This window comes from Pundamilia nyererei, unplaced genomic scaffold (assembly GCF_000239375.1).
Source record: "Pundamilia nyererei isolate P.nyererei 1_Seehausen unplaced genomic scaffold, PunNye1.0 scaffold00034, whole genome shotgun sequence".
NCBI classification, from domain to species: domain Eukaryota; kingdom Metazoa; phylum Chordata; class Actinopteri; order Cichliformes; family Cichlidae; genus Pundamilia; species Pundamilia nyererei.
Genome location: NW_005187435.1, coordinates 2705437 through 2722084, shown reverse-complemented (window position 1 = coordinate 2722084; position 16648 = coordinate 2705437). Strand labels below are relative to the sequence as shown.

Below are 16648 nucleotides of genomic sequence, written 5' to 3'. Positions count from 1 at the left end.
TCTCCATAATTGTAAACACTTGAGATCTGACAGTTAAAAGTTGGATAAAACACCGCATTTGTGACACGTTTCTGGAGAATTGATGAAATTGTGCTTTTTTTTATTTTTGTTTTTTACAAATAAACATTTAAAGATTAAACCTTAATTATTTTCCAAGCACAGTCTTGTCCATCCAGTGGACTGAGCTTTGCTTTGAGTCTATAAGCTTATTCAAAATCCTTTGCCTCTCATGTTGTTTACTATAAGGAAGTCTTTGCAGCTCATTTCTCATCATCAAACTTTATTCTTTTTTATTTGAAATTACTTTTCTCTTATTAAGATGTGTATTTTGTCCTTTTTTATTCTATTCTTCTAGCAGTTGTACCAAGGAAATTTCCCACATTTTGGAAAAATAAAGTGTATTGTCTATAAACTTATTATGTGAATATTAGGAAGGTTTATTCAGCTACGATGACTGGAGCAGTAATGAAAATACTAAAGACATGATAGCAGCTCAGTCCATTTAGGCATGTAGACACTGGGATTGTTTCACAACCTTTAACTTTAAGCTGAAAGGAGAGCACTTATTATAACCAAGGTATGCAGAAGAGCGTCTCTGAGTGCACGACACATTGAACTTTGAAGCAGATGGGCTGCAACAGCAGAAGACCACGCTAGGTGCCACAGATGTTGGATAAGAACAGCAAATTAAGGTTATAATTTGCATGGGCTCACCAACATCAGATAACAGAAGACTGGAAAAACCTTGTCTCATCTGATGAGTCTTGATTTTTAGCGTCAGAATTTGGTGTAAACAATATCAAAACATGGATCCACCCTAGTTTATATCATCAGATTAGGCTGATAGTGGTGGTGAAATGATGTGGGGGGATTCTCAGCACACTTTGATCCCAACCCTTTAGTACCAATTGAGCATCATTTAAATGCCACAGCCTGCCTGAATATTGATGCTGACCATGTATAGCTCTTTATGAGTGTACCTATTTTCTGGTTGCTGCTTCCAGCAGGATAATGTGCCATGTCACAAAGCTCATATCATCTCAAACTGATTTCTTGAACTTGACAATGAGTTCACTGCAATCAAATGGCCTCCACAGTCACCAGATCTTAACCCAACAGAGCACCTTTGCTATTTGGAGAAATGGAAGATCCTCATTGTCTATTTGCAGCCAACAAAACTGCACGAACTGTGTGATGCTATCATCTCAATATGGATCAAAATGTCTGAGGAATGTTTCCACCACCTTTTTGGGTCTATACCAAGAAGAGTTAAGGCAGTTCTGCTGGCAAAATGAGATCCAATTGAGTACTAACAAGGTGTAGTTAATGAAGTTGCCAGCAAGTGTAATATATCATGAATTGATGCTTCACCACAACAGTGGGGTCTGCCCCACAGTTTGAGGACCACAAACTTAAAGAGGGAGGCCTGAGTGCACACATGTTAAAGAGCTTTCATTTGAGTGCCAGCTTGGATTAGTTTATCTGAAAAATTAGTGACACTCATTTGATTTGCTGCTGGTGGTTCAGCCCCTCTCCATTTTTGTAGGAAGGGTGACAGATGAAGTATCACTGTTAACGTAATCAATTAGACTAAAACCTAGCCCGTCTTTGCTTTTTGCATGAATAATTAGGGATATGTCATTCCCAGTGGGAATAGACACAACAGTTTGCTTCCAGTTGTCATTTGTACTTTCCATGATTGGCACGTCACATCTGGTGCACCCTGCCGATGTTAGACGATTGGAAGAAAGCAATTAGGCTTGAGTATTTCTTTCTATGTGTCCCTTTAGCCTTTGTAACCTAGAATATGGCTTCAGACATCCTAAGCTACTCCATCTATGTCTGGCTTTGGATGAATGCAATTAAAATTTTAATTTCATCTTAGTTGCTCTGAGAATTACCCCAACATTAAAACAGATGAGTGCTTTTGCTGCATGTTTTGAAAACTGCTGTGTGTTTGGACAAACTCTCCGGGTAATAATTTCCGTCGCTGAATGGAAGGGATCCACTTATAGCTATCTCAATATATGTTTAGTGGCTCAGGCTTTTAGGTAAACGGTTGAGAGAGCAGGGCCTTCGATTCTGCTGTGAACTAGAAGGTAATTGGTGTCTCAGATAGGATCCTCACAGGGGATCGTGAGAGAAAGCAGGGCTGTTTTGCAAACCCTTAAAGGTTTGCATCCTCCATCCTTTAGAGCTGAAGTGACACATGAAATGATGTAGTTTTCACTTAGCTTCTCCTTAAATACCTGTAGATGAGTTGTGTTGTTTTGTGATCCAGTTGTTTTCGTGTAGTGTGGTTTCAACCAGAAAAAGAGTAGAAAAAGAATCTGCAGAAAAGTACAATTTTGCTTGTTTTTTTCTGCTGCTGTTCCAATAGTAAGATGGATTAGGCTCGTGTCTGCTATCTGGATCTCTTTTAAGACTAAGTTTTGAGCTTTGGTCAAAACCGACTAATCAGTCAACAAATCTGTTCAGCTTAATAGATGTTTTAAATGCAGCATCTGCCTGTACATATGTGGTTTGGTATGAACCTCTCAGATCCCCCTTAAAAGCAAACCAGTAATGAAAGTCAAATCTATTGTATTTATTTACATGGGTAATATGTTAATGACTCATTTTCTGTTTCAAAATTGTCTGCCCAGCCACTGCTTGTGTTTAGGTACTGTCTGACTTCACTGCACTGTGCCTTTAGATTCTTAATCAGCACAGTCTGACAGTGACTGTGCAGTGCAGATCAGCTCCTAGCACAATCCAGACATCACATTTATACTCGTATAAATTCAGTTCTTCAGCTGCTCTTTCATTACCAGGAACTAGAAGTGCTTGATAAACAGACATGTTAGAAGCAAAATATTGTAGCCATTACCTTTTCTCAGTTTTGATTTTTTTTTTCCTTTTGTGAGAAAAGGTATTTTAAAGGTAAATGGGTGATTTCATAGGTTTATATTCTGTTTTTTGTGTATGTTTTGTTAACCTGACTCAGCCTTTCCCCCCAGAGGTTTAAAGCGCTACAGACCAAACAGTTAATGGGGAAAAAAATTAATTACATGCAGCCCAAGACTAAACATTTAATTTAAAAAGGCAATGAGGAAAATAATACTTAGTTGCAGTCTTTATGAAAATCTGTATTTCAAACTGGGGCTCAGGGCCCTGAAAGTTGTCCCAAGTTAAATGGATCTAAAAATAATTATAGACAAAAGCAATTATTTTTCTTGTTTTTCCTCAAATTCTAATTCATTCGCAAATTGTTTTTACCCATTAGGGCAGTACAGGCTTTCAGTCAGATGCCTCTGAAATGTAATAATTTCATCAGGCACAGTGTTTTTCCCGAGAAGACATTCTTTAGCTGTAGTTTACCACAACTCAGGTTTTTGTGAGTGTCAGTGAGAGCTTCACTGAGCAAATGCACTTGGATAAGTTGATGTGATATGTGTCACGTGATGTGCATGCCTCTATTTACTGGAGTGTAATATATCAGTGCGTATCTCTGGGGCATCTTTATTGTAGGTGTTATGTTACAAAAGGACCTCACAGCTTTAGGGGAACAAGAAGAAGCTATTAGAGGTTGTTGGCTGGAGGTTTGCTTCGGTCCTCTGAGGTTCCGGCCATCAGATTTATAGCATCAGTGAAGAGCTTAAGAGTCAAATGAGAAGGAAGGAAGAGGGCTTGATGTTGCCATAGTGACTGGGTTTGTGAAAGATGGGGTCTGTGTTTGTGTATGAAAATATATGCGTGTTTGTATGGATTAGAACTGCACCAGTTAATTTAATGACTTAAAATGTCAGAAGATACGTTTACATTAAAAAAAATATATGAAGCCTCTGAATTGGTGTTTTGTCCAAACACTAACACATATTTACATATAATAAACATCCTGTTGTAGTGATGTAGGTCATCATGTAAAATCATCAAAGCAGAACAATAGCTAAGATATTGTCAGATGTTCCAAGGCCAAAAATGAGCTTTAAACTGGCTTACTGAAAGACCCAGAAATACTCAATTCAGTGTTTTTCCAGCGTCAAAAGGGTTTTATGATAGAGAAAGCTTAACAGTAATGAACTGTCTTCTGATAATATTTTTATTAGATTAACTCTAAACCTAAGTGTTTCTTCGGCTTGTCATAAAGTGTCAATGCGCTGCACTGTGCGCGTTTGAAAAGGACGTTTCTTTCTTCTGCATGGAAAAAGTTAATTAATTAATTAAACCTACACGTTGTGTTCATAAACCATATGTGCACTGCAGAACCGAATTTGAATATAAAAGATTCCAACTTGACTGCCCCAAAGTTGCCGGTTGAACAGCAGCCGGCATAGTTTGCCCTCACCTGATTGTATCACTGATGGTGTATCCTCTGAGTTGCTCTCACTTCTAGCTGCGTGAAACGTTTATTCATGAGATCAACAGCAGAGGCTTTTGTGTGTGCATCTCATAGCTTTTAGCAGCTGCACTGAATCAGTAACTTCCATTTTCCTGCCCAGCATCAGCTTTGCTCAGTCCAGGCTTCAGTGTGTGTGTGTGTGTGGTTCACACTTTAACCCCAGCAGCTGAACCAGGGGTCTTCAATAAAAAGCTCACACTGCCTCTCTGCTGTGGATGATGAAAAAAAAAGATTATTCATTGCAAAACACTGGCATGAAGAGCACTGGGGTCCTCAAAACTTGTCCTGGATTATTGATTGAATTCTTTGAAAGAAAACTGGCTCAGCTCTGAACACTTAATGGCGTTTAAAACCACAAGGTTGGACATAATATTTTTCACCGCTTGTCATCAAAACATTATACAGAATTAAAGAGGAACTAGCTCGTGGGTATTATAATGAAAGTAAATGTACTGTGACTTTCATTCTAGCCAGACTTTACTAGGCTGCTTTTATGTCTTCAATGAATCAATAAAACCAAAGTATTGAAAGAGTTTTACCAGTGCCTCACACACGGCCATGCCCCAGCACAATAATAAAACAGAAATTGTCAAATCACAGCAGGAAAAAAAGACTGCATTACAAGATTGTGTTTTTTGTACAGGGGCATAGAGCCAGACCTCTAGCCCTTTCCGTTTTTATTTGCCAGCACACTGGTCATAAATTACTTTTTGCAATTATGGGATATAACACTGGGGTCAAACAGAGCAGTCGCCCCCTGGGAAAAGCACAAGTAGATGACCCACAGATGGCACGTACAGAGGAGATGAGTGCCTGTCTGTGTGGATAGGCAGTTGGCTTTCTTTGATTCTGGGGTCCCTGCATGTTGTTATCTGCTGCTGTTTATGGCTGCTGTTTTAACACTGCTCTGTCTGTGGTTGAAGCACGTAAGCACACCTGCTTGCTCTGAGTCCTCTTATTCACAGCATCACACTAAATAACAGAAGAGCTATTTAGAATTTTCCTAAAATGTGTTGCGGCACTCATTATCATTCAGTTTTTTTCATGCACCATTCTAAAAGAAATGTTATGGCTCAGACTGCAGCGTTCGCATCAGCAAATCTGTATTGATTGAGTGGATGCAGCGCAGCTGAAATGTTACCCTGATGTTGACTCATGCCTGTCTGTGCTCCACAGATCAGGCTTTATCTGACCACCCGTGTGACTGTCTCCTCCCTTTGTCCTTTCTGCCCGTTTTAATCCCTGTGACGAGTAATTTTACGCCTTCCCTCTATCAGTCGGCCTTCCTTTAGATATGCAGTAACAGTTGTGCCTGGTTACAAGGTGCCTTTTAAGGAACGACAGTCTCCACCCTCTCTCGCGTTCAGCTAATTATTGATGGCGTAATGTGTCTTCTCAGGCATACGTCAAAGTTCACTCTTGCAGTGTGTGTTTGTAAAAGGCGTGGTAGACTGCAGGATGTGTCAGAGTTGCAGGTAAACAGACACTGTCTCTCAGTGTCAGGTGTCAGTTCTGTCAGAATTTCTCGAGGCAACGCTGTCGAGGACTGAGAGGCCACAAAGACGATAAACCAGGTTCAGTAGCCACTATGATCTGCACTGATGTGTCTGAATGTCTGCTTTTAGTCTGCTGCGTGTGTGTATTTAATGTGAAATTGCAGTGGAGGGTTTTGTTTTGTGGTTTTTTATGACTGATCCTGTGCCACACTTTAATTATGAATGGGCATTACTTTGCATGCCTTCAAATACCATTTTATTAGTAGCATTAAAGACCAATGTAACCTGTGACGTTGTCAGACAACAGTTTTAAATAAATGTTCATACTTCATACATTATGCAATTCAACTACCAACATTTTGTTCATACGTTTATTACTATTTGGTACCTGTGACTAATGTAACCTATGGCCAAAGTGTCTGGTAAGCTGCCTTTTTTCTGACTGTGTAACTGCTGCAGGTATTTCAGACTCCACATACCTCTGGATTCACAAAAGTCTCTGCAATTTTTTCTGTATAATGCCTGCAGCTAGACTTTGATCTGTAGTGCCACTGTAAGTATTCACAGTGGCTTCTTAGTGATATAACCACAGACGATTTCATTATTAAATTAGGGGAACAGACAGAATAATAGCACAAATAAGGTGTTTCCAGCTACTACATGAGTCATGTCTGCTTTTGTTTATTTTCTGGCTCTGTTGATGACCATCTGTAGCTATATTTCATTTGTGGATAAGTAACCTTAGAGTTAGTAAACACCCTTTTTCTCCTACTCGTCAATTAGATGTTTAACTGCTAACAATCTGTTTGCATCCTACTGATCATACCTGAAATGTACACCTACTTTTCTTTTCCTTATTTCCTGTGATGTATATTGTTATAAAGGTGGCTTGTCCTATAAAACATGGCGAGAGTTTTGAATAATGAAACCAAATGCTTAGGCTTTAGGTGGTCTGGACCATTCTTTTTCTTCTGCTCTGCTCTGTTAGTGTGAATTAACATCCTTAAAATGGTTAATCCTTAATATCTAGGATGCCCCGGTCTGGTTGAGTAGAGGAGCTCTCAAACCTGATGCTCCAATCTTCTGTTTGGGCCAGGGCATCAGTCAGCTGAAAACTGGCTTAAAAGAAAGGTAGCCTTAAAGAGAGTGGAGATAGAACTGCTTGTTTTAGACAGATGCTCAACTGAGGGGCTTCACAAAGAATAGTATGACATAGCTATGAATTATTTTCATAAAAACAAGTTTGGTGCAGGCCAAGAATGAAAATATAGAAGAAATTAACATAATGCATGTGGCTTCAAAACTAGGCCTAGAAGATTTGAGCTGACAGACTGCCTTGTTCTCGTTGATTTCAAGTTCATTCTTTTAGAACTCTTTAGGTTTGGAGTCTGTTTTGCTACGGTATAAACACTGTTTTTGTTTTCCATTTGTTTGACTGAGTAAAGAATTTTGTAACATATTTGTACCGGGGAATGGTAAAACAGTCACTCAGGAGAAGTGCCTCTCGTCAAGGCTTATTTTGTTCTAACAGCAGCTGTTAAGGGAGGCAAGAGGCATCCAGATTCTCTTTGATCATACACATTTTATTTACTTGCAGACTTCGTGTTTTCAGCTGAGACATCGGCTGTGATTCCAGAGTATTTTGCAGAGCTGGAGTCATGTTGTTTGTAGAATAAAGTTTGTACTAGGATTCAAATCTAACTTTCTTCAAGATGTAAAATACTTTTACATGTAAATGTTATGTGTAGGCCCGTTGGAGTGCACCTGTATTATATTGATCTTTTTGTCTTTACAGTGATGTGAGATCACAGAGTTTCTCCACGTGAGGTGGGGTTGTTCATCTCGTCTAACTGTTTACACAGCAGTGTGAATAATTGATGAATGTGTTTCTATTTATAGGACTTGAATGTGATGAGGGCAGCATGAACAGGTTGGTTCTGAGGGAAGAAAAAGAGTTGAATTTGAATAATGTGGACTGTACACGAGCTGAGAGGGGCAGAGGATGTGTGTTAGAGTGTATTAAAATTTCACATAGTGGACATCATTATTTGATCTTTGTCTAACTGGCTTCATAAGGCAAGGTGCAGTGTTGCTAACCTTTTGTCAGCTTTCTTTTGTTAATTTTGTCAGCTTTTTGTAACAAATCAAGAGTCTCACATATACAGACTGTGAGGAACTGAGTTGTTGGCCTACATTATATATTACACACATATTTTTATATACATAAAAAAAATTAAAATGACTACAAAACTTAAAAACTGAGTTCCAGCATCAACAGAAATGAGCTAGCAAGACATTCGGGGGATTAAGTAAGACTATTGTAAAGAATAACTAAGCAAACAATTAGCAGAAATATGAAGAAGTGAACAAACTGCCCTTCCAACCCCAGTGCCAGAATAACACAGTGCAATCCAATTAACAGCAAACACCAATTAGGCAGCTCTTTGCAGCTGGGGCTCACTAGCCTGCCATCTCTAACTGTAACCACCCAGCAGCTGATAAACAAAAAAATAATAATTAATGTTCAGTTATATTCTTAACTTTTGTTCTGAATTCCTTGTTAATTATTAAATATTTTATAGCTGCCCTGTTAGTAGCAGAGGAATGCTCTCTGGCCATCATACAAATTCCCAGCAGCTTACGTCAGTCTATCTCAGGGTCACCTACACACTTAGTATCATTGTAATCTCCCTATGACATAATCAATACTTGCCTTTTACTGCAGTCTACTGAAGGAATTAATGTCATAATAAAATTAAGCTTTTTTTCTTTTTTACTTCTGAAGGATTTGTTTTAAATCTTGAAAGAGTTTGGTCCTTCCTAGTTCTGTAGCTTTTCCTTCTGATCTTCCCTCCCTCCTTTTGTTTAGAAATCAGAAATAACTTTGACGTTGCATCATCTTCTCAGCCTTTGTGAAGCTATGAAGCCTTTGTGTGGGTCGTGGAGCGTACTGTGATCACCCATTTTAAATGTCAACAACAGATCACACGGACAATTTATGATTAATGCCTTGCTGAACTAGCGTAGGAGTAGCGTTATGAACTGTGATTTAATCATTTTTTTTAATATAAGTCCATTTATTGAAATACAGAAACAGAAAAACAGCTCTACAAAATGTGACATTGATTCATCTGTAGGTTGCAATTTCATACCTGTTAATCTCTTATCTTGAACACAACTTGATCGGGAACGGGTTGGGTCTGCCTTATAAGTTATAGTGAAGTACTCAAGTAAGAAGCTTCCTTGTACAGACCTTTAATCATCCTGTTTGTTTAGTCGAGCTTTTCAGGTTCTTTGGTATATATTGATCTCCTTCTCTGTTAATTTAGTATTAGTATATCCTGTATTAATATATGCTTTTAGACTGATTTATAGACGTTGCCTTTTGCCTTACTTCCATTTCTGTGTATGACCACTGTGTGCTCGGATTTTTGACTATGCTTTCCCTCTCCTTGCCCTGTATTTGCATCCTCCCCTTGCAACCTGGTTAGCTAGACACAGGTTTTTCTTACAATTGGACATTGAGAGTCAGTAGCATCACAGTCATAGCAGTTGCACTTTTGCGTACCTGAATCTTTTTTTCTGTTTCTACACTGTGTACAGACTCGCTTAACAACACGATGCTGAAGACCTCCGTAGGTGAACATTTTTTTTCTTTTACACAGAAAACTGATCAGAAATCAATAAAGAATCAGACTTGTAGACCTGATAATTGCATTGGTGTCACTGAAATCGTATCGATATGCATACGTATCTGGGACAATCTAAACAAGATAAGCCCACTTAAAGACCCAAGACCTCAACACCATCTGATAGAACCTGAGAGTAACAGTGTCTGTATTAACAGTGATTAAATCATATATGATTATGATATATATGATTAAACCATGTAGAACCAGGGCTCGCAAAATTTCAAAATCCCTGATAGCCCTTCGAGCAGGCACTCTTCAGTTTTTGGTAGCCCAAAATAATTTAAGTAGCCCGAATAAAAAAAAGAGGACAATTTTTTGATTGATGTTTTGTTTCCTTTACAATATTATACATGGAAACAAAAAATCAATCTAAAAATATTCAAAACACAAATTACAACAACAAATTACAATCATCAACTCAAATATTTGGTCCTAATTGAACAGAAATTTCTATGAACTTGCAAGAACTGTGTAGAATATGAATGTCAGATCCTGAATTTGAAATTTCCACTGAAATCACAGGTAAGAGGCAAGTGGAACCAAGATCTAGGACATTTGCTTTTTGAAATTTGCAAAGACTGCTAAATTTTGCCAATGGTAGTTCACTCTTTGCAACATAGTACGCTGTTTTAAACTGATTTTCAGGTTTATTTTTAGTATGTTATTTGCAATTGGTGTTTGTTCTGGGAAAGATACTGCAGACAGAGCAATAATGCATTTCTTGCAGTTCTCATGGGTTCTGATGGGGTCTTTCTTAAAATGACTGGTCCCAGTAACAAAGGCGGTTGTTGACTCAGAAATCGAGGGAAACTCACAACACACCCGGCAGAACATTATGTTATTTAGCTCGTCATATTCCAGCCACATAAATTCTTTTGTCCATTAAACCAAAAAAGCTGTGCTTTCCTTTTGCCTCGTAGTCTGATTTGTCATAACTTGTCACAAAAAACAAGCACAAATTTAAACGCGATTTCAATGTGTCACATATTGACAGTGGCTCATTGATGCCGATGACATAATTATTCAGCTACATTTGCGAAAGAATGCAAAAGCATTGACATATCTTTCCTTCCTATGATAGCCCGACGGGCAAGGCTGAGGTGGATTTTGGTAGCCCGACTGGAAAAATCGCTAGCCCCGGGACGTCGGGCTAGCAATTTTGTGAGCCCTGAGAACTGTGGTGGAGCTTGGTTGCATTTTCTGAAGGGTTTCAGTTGATGGGGGCTGGCGGGGAGATCAAGTGATCTGCCACGTTTGCTGTAGAAGTTGACTTTGTAAGCTTTGTAAGCTTGACTTATGCCACACTACAAAGCTCCTCCAGTGTTGGTCTAAAGAAATGTGACTTTAAGTTTCTGCCTGTACTAAATCTGAAAAAGTCCAATTATCAACTTCAATAATCATTTTATAGTCGTTTCATGCTTTTATACAATCATAGATGTCCCTCTTTTGCTGAATAGTCTTATTTTAACATGACCAGTCAAAGGTTACCTAAACATAATCTTTGTATGCATTTTATTTAACAATATGATCACTGAACACCTCACACACCAAAGTAAAGCATCCCCAGTGCTCAGCCCTGCAGCCTGTCTCCCCCTACCCTGCGTTTTCTCTTCCTCTTCTCTGTCCTCTGCTACTCTGTCTGAGCCATTCAGGCACAACACCATAGGATTATCTCTCTCTCAGTGAAGCAGGCACACACGTAAAGTTTGCTGATCATATCAGAGATTTGAGTTCTTGGCTCCTGTTTTCCTGCTATGCACACTGATGCACCGTGGCTTTGTCAGACAGAGAGGACGGCAGGCAGCACTGAGCAATAATAAACAGATACGAGGGGTGGAGAGGAAGAGAGGGGCTGCCTTCTGGAGAAGCCCACGTGTCTTTTTTTTCTCCTAGCCATTAGCCGCTGTTGATGGAGGACTCGGGGTAAGCTTTTGTTGCTTCTTGGTGGGCTGTGCTCTCTTACTCTTGGGGTCTTTTGACAGCCTTTGTCTGGGGGTTTTACTCTTTTGATGCGTTGATGCCACTGGCTTTTCACCCTGGAAATTGTAATGCTTTTTGATGCTTATGCACTTGCAGTGGAGGGATAGGAATTCCTGATGCTCTTCCTTGTTTTTTGAGGATGCGGATCCAAGATTGCAGGTTATACTTGGGAAAAAGTCAAGAGTTAAACAAAGCAGCGTGATGGTAATTCATTTTGGAGGTTGCCGCCACTGTTTGAGGTTGTATATGGATGTGCGGGTTGGTATGAATGCATTGTTTCTGCTCACAATGAATAACTCATTGCATGATTTTACTTCAATTTAGATACAGTCATATTTATATAATAATGTCTGTGTCGCCTTTATCGCTACTTGACTTTAATGAAAAGTGGAAGAAGCTGGTCAGCGGTTGTTTTCCCGCACTGCGATCTGCCTTTATGCACGCGAAGCAAAGGGCTATCCACAACAAAAGCCCCTCTCGGCATGTAGCTAATGGATTAACCAGGCATGATAAACACCCACTTCTTTACCCCACTCCCCACGCTGCATTGCTGCCCAGTTTGTTTTGCCCAGATTTGCCAGGTTACATCATAGCAGAAATTCCCCTTGATTATTTGTTTATTTATGGAGTAGTAAGCTCTGGGGGGTGGGGGTGTCCAACCAATTTCCTCCCTCACTTCATCTCGGCTTTTTATTGTCAAAGGTGTCACTCCATCCTTTTCTCCATGGTTGACCCAAATAACCACGCAGCTTCTGCCCCTCCCCCTGACTTCTTATCAAAACACATCACTGGTGCTTCTCTTTCCATTGTTTCATATTCTTCTCTGAGGCATCAAACATTTTGCTCTTAATAGCTTTTGCATCGTTTTTGTTGTTTAATGCAACAGTAATCTGTCTGCTAATATATTGAGCTTTCCCAAAACAGGTTTTAATTTGGTTTCCATATTCACAGTGCGTGGTGTGTGGAACAAAATGATGTAAATAATTTAACATGTCAAGAAAAGTGCTTTGTCTTGCCAATCATTACATGTTGCTACTCTCATTTGTCTGTGATCAGTAACCATTTAGATTTGCATAAACACTGGAAGCAGGTGGAAACAGCCAGCCTGCTCTTGCCAAAACACATTAGCCATCCACATAATATATCAGGTTTGTGTAATCCTTACAAGGCAAAATGTAAATATTACAAGCTGTGGTTTCATGCAGAGTTAGAGGTAGGACTGTTTCTTTGCTTTTTACCTGGCACACAGCCCCCTCGTGAAACAATAACCTTAAACAAACATAATAGAATTTGTTTTAGATGGAGCCAAAGTTAGCTATGGATTTTCCCTTTTGCACTGTTTCACCCGGTTTCCAATCTACTTCGCAAAGCCAAGTCATTCGATTTATGTTTAGCAAGAGTCATTAAAGCAGCGTTGATTTATATCCATATAGATCCATACAGATCTATGTATATATAACTCAGAGAAAGAGAGAGAATATTTCTCAAAATGTTGGTTTAACATACAAAGTTTGTCATTCCTGACAGATTCACTGGTCCATTTCTCTGCATTCCTGGTTAGTCCCTACAAAATACATGTAAAAATAAATTGCTCCATATTTAACAGCCAGTGCATCAATACAGTGTCACAGAGGAAATTAGATTCTCTGACTGTAACATGACTTGTCTGGGGATGTTTTGTCTTCCCACAGTGGCTGTAGATGACATTTTACTTGCATTTCATGTTCATATCATTTGCATTTTATCTTGATCAGCATTCCAAATATTGTGGTTTGTTTGTAAATGTTGTTTGTATAGGTCTTGTTTCATATGCAGACATTCACATCTTGCTACATATATTTATTAAAAAGGAAGCCCCTGTGTCTCTGATGCTTGCAAATATCTAAAGAAAATTAAGTTTGGAATGTTTTGATCAATATGCAGTGGAACAAACTAGCAGCCTATGCCTACGCAAGCAGTCTGGTTTCTCCCAGAGGAGATTATCCTGCAGTTATTGCTACAACGGCTAATCCAGGATTCTGTTTTATGCGCTTCCTTTTGTTCAGACTGAAGTGTTTTAAACGATTGTCTGTAAAACTGAAACTTACCAAATTCCCAACCCTATGCGGTTACAATTACAAGAAGGCTAAAAGAGTGCCAATCAGGACTGATGAGTTTGTGTTTGGCAACCTACCCAAAAAAACAGCAAAGCGATGTCATTTTTGTTGGTACCTTCTCAAACATGGGAATTTCTCATTACACAAGCTGTCAGTGTACAAGAAGTAATAATAATAATAATAATAATAATAATAATGGATTGCATTTATATAGCGCTTTTCGGGGCCCTCAAAGTGCTGTACAATTCCACTATTCATTCACTCTCACATTCACACACTGGTGGAGGCAAGCTACAGTTGTAGCCACACAAGTGTATAAGTATAGTAGTGTAGAAGTATTACAAATGTCATGAATCGCTGTGCGGCAGGCAGGAGTTGGACCCAAAATTTAGGACTCACAGACTCAGGGGATGAACTCAAAATTACAGCTTTATTTGCTGGTCACAGAAAACGAGCATACAAAACTAAACTGGGAAAATATAAACGCACACTTTGCAGAGAGGCACACGAGGAAACACACAGCTTGAGGGACAACACGACACTGACTCAGAGAAACACAGGGTTTAAATACGCTGGGAAGTAACGAGGGGAATGAGACACAGAAGGAGGGCACAGCTGGGAGAAATCAGGACTGACGAGGCAAGCAAAGCAGGACGCATTCACATAAGACACCGACCTTCAAGGTAAAACAGGAAGTATGACACAGAGACGCGAACTTGACACAGTGGAGACAGCAACTAAGAAACACAGAAACATAAACCATAAGGCAGAGGTCTGAGAACCAAAATACACAGAGGGAAATACTAAGCTTGGAACACAAGAAACTAGACTTGAGGGAGTAACAAAAGACCAACCATGAGAACATAATGCACACTGCAGAGTGACAGAAAACAAGAAACTCAAACATGCAAAGACACACACTTACACAGAACAGAGGGGGCACAGAGAAACATGAAGGGCAAGGGATCAAAACTAGAAACGATAGAATAACTCACAAGTACAATAATACAAAAAATCACAAAGAACTAAAAACGCTGGGTCAGGAGACACAGGACCCTGACAACAAAAGTAAACTGAGTAGTTCTCAGGCACATTTATTGAAATATTAAAGATATATTTCCAAAACGAGATAGAGGTAGCTGCTGCAAAACACTCTAATTAACCTAATAAATGTCCCAGACCTTCAGTTTAACAACAAAACAACAAGTTCCTTTGACCATCAAATAGTCATGTTTTTTAGTTTGCATGAAAGGAAGTGTGTTCATTGTCTTTTAATTCCCTAAAAGTATTGCCTTTCATATTTTCTGACTAATAAAAGTGGATATTCTTTGAATGTACTGCAGTAGTCACACACCACAGTGCAACATAGGAAACTACAGTAAACACAAAAAAATTACAAAGCACTGAAACAACAACAATGTAGCATAAAAATATATGTACAGTTTAAACAGTGTGTATACATCATGCCCAGTTAAGAGCTTTTTGTCGTCAAGCCTTTCTTGCACTTTAGCTGGGGACTAATTAATGTTTATGCCACAACCAGATGCACTCTCCTGCATCTCCCTGTGTTCTGTTTTCTTGCCCCTTTCAACACGTCACCACACATCGACACTCCTTTCCCCGTTTCATAGGCAGTCTCTTGCACCCACAAAATGTCTATCTGAGCATTTTAAATACATTTCACATTACTCATATCATGACTTACACCTGTAGGCTCTCCAGATTTTGCAGACTAGATGGCCGGTTCTGCTTGTGCACAATGAAAAAAGCGTGTAGAAGTGACAAAACATTGTAGATAAAAGCCATAAGTCTTAATCCAACTGATAATCTGAAATATGTGTTTCTGGCTGAAATTGATCTATAACCTTAGTATGGTTCGTTACCTGAAGCCATAGATTCTCAGAGTTTTTCTCAAAATCCTCACATACCATACGAAAGTGACCAAGATCGGATTTGAAAATATCAGATTTGTGCCGTTCACACTGTCATACCATGATTGGGTCGCATAGGGTCGAAAAAGTCGGATTTGATGCGCTTGCGCCTGCAGTGTGAACGTTTATTATTATCGGGGGATATTGAAGTTTTCCCTAGGTAATCTCTCTCTAATCTATGCGTTGGTATTTTTTTTGTGAAACACTTGATGTTTTTGTTTTTTTTCTTGAAAGCTGCTATAGAAGTTAATTTTATTTACTTACTTATATTGCTGGTTCACGACTTTAATTCCATCCAGTGGTATGCTGTGTGGCAGTTTGACAGTGTAGTCTTTCTGAAACTGCAATTTGTATTGTGTACTGAACCTGGTGGGCGTGAGGCATGAGCTTAAATATCGTTAGGCAGTCTGTGTGCTTAGTAATTATGCTGAGGTTTTGTAATCTGGTGAATATAGATATAAATATTAGATATTTTCAGACAAATAGAAAATCTTGTGCCATCACTAGTAGCCACAGCTGATTAACTTCTGCAGCAGGTGTTCCAGTAAGGCCGTGGGATAATATTAAGTGACCATAATGAGTGAAGATTACCCTGCAATTTTACAGCAGTGTTCTGATAATAGCCGCCTGAGTCTATGCCACTGAAAATTAATAGCTAGTCATTAAATCTATTGACAGAGTAATCTCACGAGAGCAGGTAGAAAATAGCTGGAAGCATTCAGGCTATAAGGGTAAGACTGCATTTGAGTTCACCTGATATCAGCATGTATAAAGTAACCTGCTTGATTGACTAACCTTTGATGTCCCTTGATGCCAGTCTCTATTTTCCTTTGGTTTGTACGTTGTATTAAAGTTTATTAGCATATTATTGTAGTTTTTGTGGCAGCACCTTTTATTACAGTAGTAGCTGAGTAACAAAGCAGAAAAAATTACATAATAATGTGGTAATTTCTGAGTTATTACAATGCAATTACAAAGTAATAACAGTTAATATCAAGCAATATCATGGTAGCAACAGTGGTTACAGTTGAGTAATATTACACTCAAACTAGGGCTGGGCGATATGGCCTAA

At 39.0% G+C, this 16648-nt stretch overlaps 1 protein-coding gene across 2 annotated transcripts in view; it reads left to right on the top strand.

Moving 5' to 3' along the window:
• Window positions 1-16648, top strand: part of pacsin1b (protein kinase C and casein kinase substrate in neurons 1b) — a 29437-nt gene that overhangs the window by 1559 nt on the left and 11230 nt on the right. The window contains exon 1 of one of the 2 annotated variants that reach the window (XM_005729746.2): window positions 11420-11492. The exons of the other annotated variant lie outside the window; for it this stretch is intronic. The gene's annotated coding sequence lies outside the window, so the exon portion shown is untranslated. Of the gene's footprint in view, window positions 1-11419; window positions 11493-16648 lie in introns of those variants that run through there. 2 annotated transcript variants of the gene reach the window in all.